Below are 9,961 nucleotides of genomic sequence, written 5' to 3' on the forward strand. Positions count from 1 at the left end.
TGGATGGCTAATTAATTAAAAAGGATTAAATTGAAAATAGCACAAAATTTGTTAAATTGTGAGTAAATAGCTTAAGTATTTAAAAGATGGATTTAAAGAGCAATTAGACCCAAAGGTTAATGGCTGGACGGTTTGGGTATGAAATAAGCAAGAAAACAATGTGAACAAGGGCAAAATTGGAAATAGATAAAAGTTAATAGTTAAATAATGATGTAATTGAAAAATCTAGACATTTCTTCATATTTTCTCAGCCAAAAAGCCATAGAAGGTCTGGAGAAAGCTGGTTTTCATATTTTTACATCATGTGAGTCTAATTCTTGCTTTTTCTTGATAATTTTTATGTTTTTATGACTTTTACAATTAGGTCCACTTGTAGAATTCATTAGTTTTTGATTTTATGGGTGAAATTGGAAGTTACCCTGGATGGATAAGGGAATTTTATGATGAATTATTATGAAATTTAAGTTCTAATTTCATATTAAGGTGGTTTTATTAAGTGATTTTGATAGGAAATGATATTTAGGACCTAATTGTGAAAAAGTTGTGAATTGAAGGTTGCTGTTGAAATTCAGAATATAAAAGGTTTTGAAATAGTTTATAATGATAAAATAAAGTGTTAATTGAGAAAAATTAGTTCAATTGATGGGTGAATTGAGTAGGGACTAAATTGTGAAAACTGTAAATTTTGGGGTAAAAGTGCAATTTCGAAATTTGAACAGCATAAATTGTGAAGTGAAATAGAAATCAAATAAATGCTAATGAGTAGAAATATTTTATATTATAGATCAAGAATCCAAAGAAGAACGAGGAAAAGAAAAAGTTGCGAATAGTCCCTAAATTTCAATATCTTCTACAAATTAGCGGGTAAGTTCATATGGTTGAATTTAGATGTTTATTTGTGAATGATTGAAGTTTATAATGTGTTATTATATACTAATTTGTTGTGGGATTGTGTAGATTTTGTTAATGAAAGAATAAATGTGGAAATGCAAATTAGGAAAAACGCAGGATTGAGTACGTTCGTATCGTGACGTGTGATGAATTGACGGATAAGACCATGGTTGTTCCATGGCAAAGTGTGAAATGTAGGTATGGTATCAAATCCATACTGAGTTAAAAAATGTAGGTATGGCATTTCCCATACCGAGTTGAAAAATGTAGGTATGGTATTTCAATGAGGAAAACCATACTGAGTTGTGAATCGTGGCATTGAGCAACGACGTACTCAATTTCGTAAGTCGTTTCCTAATTTGATTATAAGAAATAAAGAGAAGTGATCCAAATGGAAGAGATTGAGTAGTTATTCTTGTTGAGCTCAACTATGTGAATTATTATAACAATGGTTGTGAATCGCAGAAACTTTAGTAAGTGTTTTGGTATTGTTTGGAAATATTATGTTTGGTAAGCATTACTTTTAACCTATGAACTTACTAAGCTTCAATAAGCTTACTTGTGTGTGTTTAATATTTTTATGTAGATTGACTTGAAGTGAAGTGGGTAGATCGGATCAACACAACAAAGCACACTATCCAGATCAATTCCGGTAGCTTTTGTTTTAAGTTTGAAGATTTATATGGCATGTATAGAGTTTAAATGAAATGAAGTAAAGATGTTATAAACTAGTTAACAACATTTTGTACTAAAATAGTTTTTGGTTAGTAGCAGTAGTCTGAGTTTGAAAATTCACCATAAATCATAAAAATATAATTATAGGTTGAATAAAATATGAAATTAAATCTTATTGAATCTAGTTTCACATAGAAGAAACGGTGTAAGCAAAAGGCTTTCATATCAGAGATATTTGAATTTTTGTGAGACAAGGTCGAGTGATTTTGAACTCCCCTGTTCTGATTTGTAAAAATCATTAAAAATTAATTAGGAGTCATACTATATATGTATGGATTCCTTATTGAGTCTATTTTAATAGAAATAAACGTCTTGGTTATTTGAATTCTGTACATGGAGAAATTTGGTTCAGTAGTGAACAGGGTCGAGCAATAGAACCCGAAACAGGGAGACTTCAACTAATAAACTGTACTAATTGGCCCAACCAAAATTCTAGAAAAAATTAGTAAGTAGATATATGAGCCTAGATTTGGGGAAAATTTACGGATTTAGATTTGAGTTTTGTAACTCGAGATATGATTTTTTGCATCTGTAACGCAGCTTGGACAGCTTATCGGAAAGTGTGATATAAATTGTTTGAATTTGTTTAAGTGCTCAAATAAGTTTAGTAATGCCTCGTGCTCGACTCCGGCGACGGTCTCGGGTAAAGGGGGCGTTACATTTATTGGTATCAGAGCTTTGGTTTAGTCGATTCTCGGAACGAATTTGATGTGTAAAATGTTTAAAATACATGCCATATAAATCATGATAGTGTGATGTGAATGATCCGATCTAATTACTAATTTTGTTATAGATTGTAAAGATGTCGATAGACCCGATGGTGCTAGTTAAGAAGAGGAAGTTAATAGTAGAATACAGACTTACGAGCAGGGAACAAGTGGTAATGTCCTATTTCTTTGATGAGAGAGGAAGAACTTAAAAATATGATTTACGGATTAATGAATCGGTGGTATCATGAAACAATACAAGGAAGAAGTCAGCACAACAACCTCCTCCTCCCCTCTTGTACCACCATTACAACCCGGTTGCTCCTTCTTTAATAGATGAATCTAGCAAAAGAACACCAATTGAAAAACTCGAAAAGTGTGGAGTGAAGAATTTCGAGGAGATCGGACGATGATCCGGTTAAAGCGAGTATTGGTTAAAGAGTTTGGAGAGAGTTTTTAAACAGATGATGTGTTCTCCGGAGGACTATTTGGGATGTCGCGCGCCGCTATTGAAAGAAGAAGCGTATAATTGGTGGGAAACCATTGAGGCAATGGTACTGCAGATAAACTTACAGGAATTCTTCCAAAACGAATTTAAGAAGAAGTATGTGGGAAAGAGATATTTAGATAAGAAGAAGAGAATTTCTTGATCTTCGACAAGGGAATAAAACAGTGGCGAATATGAAAGAGAATTTGTGTATCTCAAGAGATATGCTCGGGATGTTGTAAAGCGAGAGGAAGAAATGTGCATTAGATTTGAAGAAGGGCTTAATGATGAAATCGAATGATGATTGGAGGTACAGAGATTCGGAATTTGTGATTACATCGATCGAGCTCAAAAGATGGAAGAAGTGTATAACGAAAGATGCAAAGAGAAAGAAGAGGTAAAGAGGTATACAAAAGAAGTTTCTCTAGACCAACTTCGACTTTTTCGCCAAAAAGTTCGAAATGATTCAGTCGACTGTTATAATCCGAACGATCGAATAAAAGTAAAATGACTCAACAAGATGTCGGAGTAACTAAGAAACCAGCAGACTAGTGTTAGTAGTGTGCAAAATATTCCGAGACTTAGATGTAAAAATTGTGGTAGATTTCATATTGGTGAGTGTTGGGGAAGAGCCGGAGCTTGCTATAAATGTGGTGGAACTGATCATTTTATTCGGGATTGTCCTCAATTATTAAAAGAAGATAGAGAACAAGGGAGAAGCAAGCAAATACTCCTCGAAAGGTAAACGTTAAGTCAAAGTAGTCTTCTTTGGACTGTTCATTCGAACGAGAATCTGCACTCGATCGAGACAAGAGTACTGCGTACATATGCTATCCGGCAAGGAAGAAGCTTCGCTCCGGATGTGATAGTGGTAATTTCTATCTTTTGATGATTCAGATATGCTTTAATTGATCCTGGATCTACACATTCATATATTTACCTTTGCATTAGTGTCGAAAAGAAAATGATTGTTGAGTCCATGACCTTGAATTGCAAGTCACTAATCCACTAGGGCAAAGTGTGTTGGTTAATTTAATATGTCGGAATTGTCCACGAAAATACAAGGTGTGAATTCTCTGCTGATTTAATGTTGTTACCTTTCGAGAATTTGATGTTATTCTTGGAATGGATTGGTTGATTGAACACGATGCCATAGTGAATTGTAGAAAACCGGATTGATTTAAAATGTCGACGGGGAAATAGTTTCATTGAGTTTGGGGATAAAAGAATGATGTCGAATTATTTCACTTTTACATTCGAAAATTGATTCGGAAAGGTAATGAAGCATTTTAGCTTATATTCTTGATACTCGGGGTTCGAATTGAAGATGGAACAATTGTCGATTGTTAATGAGTTTATTGATGTGTTTCTGAGGAATTACCGGTTTACCCCGGATCGTGAGGTTCAATTCACAATTGATGTAATTAAGATGCAGCTCAATATCAATACCACCGTATAGAATGGCACCACCGAGTTAAAAGAGTTGAAGACACAGTTGCAAGAGTTATTGGATAAAGGGTTCATCGACCGAGTACATCACCTTGGGGCGCTTTGTCTTATTTGTGAAAAAGAAAGATGGTTCGTTGCGATTGTGTATTGATTACGAGCGGTTGAATAAGGTAACAATTAAAATAAATATCCATTACCTCGTATCGATGATTTGTTTGATCAACTGAAAGGTCTTGCAGTGTTCTCAAAAATAGACCTTAGATCTGGGTATTATCATTGAAGGTTAAAGAGTGTGATGTGCCAAAGACTGCTTTTCGAACTCGGTATGGTCACTACGAATTTTTGGTAATGCCTTTTGGTTTAACGAATGCCCCTGCTGCATTTATGGATTTAATGAATCGAATTTTTCAGTCTTATTTGGATAGATTTGTGGTGGTATTTATTGATGACATATTGGTCTATTCAAAGACAGAGTCTGAACATGCACAGCACTTGAGAATTGTACTACTGACGTTGAGAAAAACGGTTATATGCGAAATTTAGTAAATGTGAGTTTTGGCTTCATGAGGTTGGATTTCTGGGTCATATTATATCAACTGAAGGAATTCGTGTGGATCCAAGTAAAGTTTCAGCGATGGTGAATTGGAAAACACCAAGAATGTAACGAAGTGCGAAGTTTTCGGGATTAGCGAGGATACTATCGCCGTTTTGTAAAGAATTTTTCCATGATTGCTTCACCAATGACTCGTTTATTACGAAGAATGTTGAGTTTATGTGGTCGATGAATGTCGTGAGCTTTGATCGATTAAAGAAAATGTTAATGAAGCTCCAGTCTTAACTCAACCGAATCGGTATACCGTATGTTGTGTACAATGATGCATCTTTAAGTGGTTTGGGTTGTGTGTTAATGCGGGAAAGGTGGTGGCTTATGCTTCACGGCAATTAAAACCACATGAAAAGAATTACCCTACACATGATCTTGAGTTAATGCAATTGTTTTTGCCTTAAAATTTGGAGACACTATTTATATGGTGAGAAGTGTTATATGTATACGGATCACAAAAGTTTGAAATACTTAATGACTCGAAGGAACCGAACTTAAGACGAGGCGGTGGTTAGAGTTGCTTGAAAGACTATGATTTGGTTATTGACTATCATCCGGAAAGCTAATGTAGTTCTTGATGCACTGAGTCGAAAGTCATCCTTGTTTGCACTTCGGGTAATGAATGCTCATTTGGCTCTTAATGAAGAAGGTGTTGTATTAGTAGAATTGAAGGTAAAACCAATGTTTCTTCAACAAATTCGAAGCTGCAGAATGAAGATCCAAAATTGGTCTGAAAGCGGCAAATGGTTCGGGATAATTTAGATTCGAGTTCAAGATTGATGATGAAGGTATATTGCGCTATCATAATAGGATTTGTGTTCCCAATAATTCGATTTAAAGAATGATATTCTTTCTCAAGCACATAATAGTATGTATTCTATTCATCCGGTAGTACAAAATGTATGGTGATCTGAAAAAGACATATTGGTGGCTTTGGTATGAAAAGAGAAATTTCGAATTTATTGCAAAATGTTTGATTTGCCGATAAGTTAAAGCGAGCATCAAGTGCCAACGGGTTCATTACAACCCATTATGATTCTGAATGGAAGTGGAAGCATATTTCAATGGATTTTGTGTCGAGGATTGCCTGTGACTCAGAAAGAAAGATTCGATATGGGTGATTGTTGATAGATTGACAAAGTCAAGACACTTTATTCCGGTCGAATGCAGATTTTTCACTTAATAAGTTAGCGAATTGTATGTGTCGAGATTGTGAGACTACATGGAGTTCCAATATCTATCATTTCGCATCGGATCGAGGTTTACTTCAAGATTTTGGAATAAATTGCAAGAAGCCTTAGGCACCAGATTGAATTTTAGTACTGACATTTCATCCTCAAACAGATGGACAATCGAGCGAGTGATTCAAATTTTAGAAGATATGTTAAGATGTTGTATACTCGAGTTTGGTGACAGTTGGGAAAGGTATTTACCGTTGGCTGAGTTTGCTTACAACAATAGCTATCAGTCTAGTATAAAAATGACACCATTTGAGGCTCTTTATGGTAGAAAATGCAAGACTCCATTGTGTTGGTCTGAATTGAGTGAATCAAAAATAGTTGGGGTTGATTTGATTCGAGAAACCAAGAGAAAGTCCGGATTATTCGAGATAGTCTAAAAGTCGCCGGATCGTCGAAGTCATATGCGGATTTAAAACGAAGAGACATAGAATATGCAGTGGGTGATCGAGTATTTTTAAAAGTTTCACCATGGAAAAGGGTGTTACGATTTGGTAAAAAGGGAAAATTAAGTCCAAGATTCATAGGGCCATATGAAATTGTGGAAAGGGTTGGTCCTGTGGCTTATCGTTTGGCTTTACCTCCGGAACTTGAGAAGATTCATAATGTGTTTCATGTGTCTATGCTAAGGCAGTATAGGTCAGATCCTTCACACGTAATTCCCCATACTGAAATTGAGCTTCAACCAGATATGACTTATTCAGAAGAACCAGTGAAGATTTTGGCTCGTGAAGTTAAGGAATTGCGGAACAAAAGAGTACCATTGGTTAAAGTATTATGGCATCGACATGGTATGGAGGAGGCAACCTGGGAAACAGAGGAGTCAATGAGATCACAGTATCCAAATCTATTTTCAGGTAACAAATTTCGAGGACGAAATTTTTAAAGGGGGGGAGAGTTGTAACGGCCTAATTTTCAGTGGTGTCGGAAATGGTGATTTGAGATCACTAAATTCGACAAATAAGATTGAACAAGATAGTAATTTAATATTTATGAGTCAAGTAAGAATTTAGAAGAATTTGTGAAATGGTGAAATTAGTGAATTAAAAGAATTTATTAGGTCAAACGGGTCAAAAATGAGGTATCGAGACCTCAAAGTTGAAAATCGAGCTATAAATATTTTTATAAATATTTATGGAGTGTCATTGAGTTAGTATTAAAGTTTCGTTAGAAAATTTTAACGTTTGGATGGCTAATTAATTAAAAAGGATTAAATTGAAAATAGCACAAAATTTGTTAAATTGTGAGTAAATAGCTTAAGTATTTAAAAAGATGGATTTAAAGAGCAATTAGACCCAAAGGTTAATGGCTGGACGGTTTGGGTATGAAATAAGCAAGAAAACAATGTGAACAAGGGCAAAATTGGAAATAGATAAAAGTTAATAGTTAAATAATGATGTAATTGAAAAATCTAGACATTTCTTCATATTTTCTCAGCCAAAAAGCCATAGAAGGTCTGGAGAAAGCTGGTTTTCATATTTTTACATCATGTGAGTCTAATTCTTGCTTTTTCTTGATAATTTTTATGTTTTTATGACTTTTACAATTAGGTCCACTTGTAGAATTCATTAGTTTTTGATTTTATGGGTGAAATTGGAAGTTACCCTGGATGGATAAGGGAATTTTATGATGAATTATTATGAAATTTAAGTTCTAATTTCATATTAAGGTGGTTTTATTAAGTGATTTTGATAGGAAATGATATTTAGGACCTAATTGTGAAAAAGTTGTGAATTGAAGGTTGCTGTTGAAATTCAGAATATAAAAGGTTTTGAAATAGTTTATAATGATAAAATAAAGCGTTAATTGAGAAAAATTAGTTCAATTGATGGGTGAATTGAGTAGGGACTAAATTGTGAAAACTGTAAATTTTGGGGTAAAAGTGCAATTTCGAAATTTGAACAGCATAAATTGTGAAGTGAAATAGAAATCAAATAAATGCTAATGAGTAGAAATATTTTATATTATAGATCAAGAATCCAAAGAAGAACGAGGAAAAGAAAAAGTTGCGAATAGTCCCTAAATTTCAATATCTTCTACAAATTAGCCGGGTAAGTTCATATGGTTGAATTTAGATGTTTATTTGTGAATGATTGAAGTTTATAATGTGTTATTATATACTGAATTTGTTGTGGGATTGTGTAGATTTTGTTAATGAAAGAATAAATGTGGAAATGCAAATTAGGAAAACGCAGGATTGAGTACGTTAAGTATCGTGACGTGTGATGAATTGACGGATAAGACCATGGTTGTTCCATGGCAAAGTGTGAAATGTAGGTATGGTATCAAATCCATACTGAGTTAAAAAATGTAGGTATGGCATTCCCCATACCGAGTTGAAAAATGTAGGTATGGTATTTCAATGAGGAAAACCATACTGAGTTGTGAATCGTGGCATTGAGCAACGACGTACTCAATTTCGTAAGTCGTTTCCTAATTTGATTATAAGAAATAAAAGAGAAGTGATCCAAATGGAAGAGATTGAGTAGTTATTCTTGTTGAGCTCAACTATGTGAATTATTATAACAATGGTTGTGAATCGCAGAAACTTTAGTAAGTGTTTTGGTATTGTTTGGAAATATTATGTTTGGTAAGCATTACTTTTAACCTATGAACTTACTAAGCTTCAATAAGCTTACTTGTGTGTGTTTAATATTTTTATGTAGATTGACTTGAAGTGAAGTGGGTAGATCGGATCAACACAACAAAGCACACTATCCAGATCAATTCGGTAGCTTTTGTTTTAAGTTTGAAGATTTATATGGCATGTATAGAGTTTAAATGAAATGAAGTAAAGATGTTATAAACTAGTTAACAACATTTTGTACTAAAATAGTTTTTGGTTAGTAGCAGTAGTCTGAGTTTGAAAATTCACCATAAATCATAAAAATATAATTATAGGTTGAATAAAATATGAAATTAAATCTTATTGAATCTAGTTTCACATAGAAGAAACGTGTAAGCAAAAGGCTTTCATATCAGGAGATATTTGAATTTTTGTGAGACAAGGTTAGAGTGATTTTGAACTCCCCTATTCTGATTTGTAAAAATCATTAAAAATTATAAAAAATTAATTAGGAGTCATACTATATATGTATGGATTCTTTATTGAGTCTATTTTTAATAGAAATAAACGTCTTGGTTATTTGAATTCTGTACATGGAGAAATTTGGTTCGTAGTGAACAGGGGTCAGAGCAGCCGAACCCTGAAACAGGGGAGACTTCAACTAATAAACTGTACTAATTGGCCCAACCAAAAATTCTAGAAAAAATTAGTAAGTAGATATATGAGCCTAGATTTGGGGAAAATTTACGGATTTAGATTTCGAGTTTTGTAACTCGAGATATGATTTTTTTTGCATCTGTAACGCAGTTGGACAGCTTGTCTGGAAAGTGTGATATAAATTGTTTGAATTTGTTTAAGTGCTCAAATAAGTTTAGTAATGCCTCGTGCTCGACTCCGGCGACGGTCTCGGGTAAAGGGGGCGTTACAATTTCATAATTTGAAAAAGTATAGGAACTCATATGGACCAAATCTACAACATTTAACCAAACACATTTAATTGATACTGTTTGGGTTATGACTAATATTTTAAAATTTAAAAAGTATAGAGACTAAAATTGATCATTAAAAAATTATAGAGACAAAAATTGAGAAAATTGGATAACCAAACCTAATCTACTATTACTTAAAAGGTCAATTTATGCTATTAGACCACATATTGTACATAAGTTGTAAATTTAGGCTTCATATAATTGTAATTTAACTTGTTCAATAATGGTCCCTATACTTTTGAATCCAACAATTTTACTCATTGCAATTTTCAAAATTCAAAATTAAATTTTGATC

General features: G+C 33.6%; 1 long non-coding RNA gene across 1 annotated transcript; it reads left to right on the top strand.

Moving 5' to 3' along the window:
• The first annotated feature begins 8,121 nt into the window (after nt 1-8,121).
• On the top strand, nt 8,122-9,066 carry LOC128292878 (uncharacterized). The gene is made up of 2 exons (XR_008282842.1): nt 8,122-8,162; nt 8,778-9,066. It is a non-coding gene; the product is annotated as an uncharacterized LOC128292878 (long non-coding RNA).
• The last annotated feature ends 895 nt before the right edge of the window (nt 9,067-9,961 follow it).

This window comes from Gossypium arboreum, chromosome 5 (genome assembly GCF_025698485.1).
Source record: "Gossypium arboreum isolate Shixiya-1 chromosome 5, ASM2569848v2, whole genome shotgun sequence".
Classification (NCBI taxonomy): Eukaryota; Viridiplantae; Streptophyta; class Magnoliopsida; order Malvales; family Malvaceae; genus Gossypium; species Gossypium arboreum.